Source organism: Oratosquilla oratoria, chromosome 7 (assembly GCF_046742065.1).
Source record: "Oratosquilla oratoria isolate Oo_2021 chromosome 7, ASM4674206v1, whole genome shotgun sequence".
In the NCBI taxonomy this organism is placed as follows: Eukaryota; Metazoa; Arthropoda; class Malacostraca; order Stomatopoda; family Squillidae; genus Oratosquilla; species Oratosquilla oratoria.
Genome location: NC_134783.1, coordinates 72,262,649 through 72,264,060, shown reverse-complemented (window position 1 = coordinate 72,264,060; position 1,412 = coordinate 72,262,649).

The following is a 1,412-nucleotide window of genomic DNA, read 5'->3' as shown; positions in this document are numbered from 1 at the left end:
TCGCCGATTTGGCTCAAAGTTGTCCCAGAGGGAAATTCGAGGCTCATGTGACGAACCTGAACCCAAGGGTGTGTGCGTGGGGCCCGGCCAAAATGAAACCTTTTATTTAGCATTTCCAGATTTTCGCCTCTGCGATCACACCTTTGGTATCTAAGTGCAATCCACAATATGCCTCATGGCCTCCGACTTGTGGCTGAGATGGCAATCGAAAAAGAGAGTGAAAGAGAGAGAGAGAAAGAGAGAGAGAGAGAGAGAGAGAGAGAGAGAGAGAGAGAGAGAGAGAGAGAGAGAGAGAGAGAGAGAGAGAGAGAGAGAGAGAGAGAGAGAGAGAGAGAGAGAGAGAGAGAGAGAGAGAGAGAGAGAGAGAGAGAGAGAGAGAGAGAGAGAGAGAGAGAGAGAGAGAGAGAGAGAGAGAGAGAGAGAGAGAGAGAGAGAGAGAGAGAGAGAGACAGAGAGAGAGACAGAGAGAGAGAGATAGAGAGAGAGAGAGAGAAATGATTTCCATAAAAAGAAACGCAGGGCAAATTGGACCAAAAATATGCTTGTTAGAACCACGCAACTATCGTCTATCGGTCTGGGTTGGTTAATTAGCAAAAATGTTATGTTTACAATGGTCCAGTACAAAAACTGATACAATGTCGGGAAGTTAAAATTTCAGATGTGTTTTTTGGTTTATGTTGCTTCTGTTTTACTTGATATTTTATTCTATTTCTTTTTGTTTTATTGTATCTAATTTGATTTGATTTGATTTTTATTTATTCTTGTATTTTATCTTATTTTATTTTATTTTATTTTATTCTATTTCATTTTATTTTATTTTATTTTATTTTATTTTATTTTATTTCATTTTGCTTTATTTTATTTTATTTTATTTTATTCTATCTGTTTTTGTACTAGTTTACTTTCTTATATTTCATCTCACTTTATTTTGCTCTATCTCTTAGATGTCACGTACAGTAAGACTGTAAACTCCTCATTGAGAGCCATTGATCTATATGTCATTTGTCAATACCTCACATACAGGAGTGTCTCAATTTTTATTTTCAATAACCAATTTCCGGGACAACACAAAATCATATTTAGAAAATTGGCAATTAATGTTTCTATTATATCACACTCCAACTTCCGAGTTATTTGTTTGAAAACCATAAAATTAATCATTTTTTACCAAATCTAGATGCTCATTTCTGCTACAATCGAATTGATTTAGGAAGGCTCAAATATTCATTATAATAAAATTTCAGATTTGGATCGGAGTGTAACGAAAACATATAACGCAATCTTTTCCTATATTTCCTTTTCGGATTGGTGGAAATTGATATTCAGAGACTTGGTGATAAAGAGTTCTATTGTAATAAATTAAAATAATTGCATTGTGGACCTCATTGTTCAAGTTATTTGGCAAAAAAACA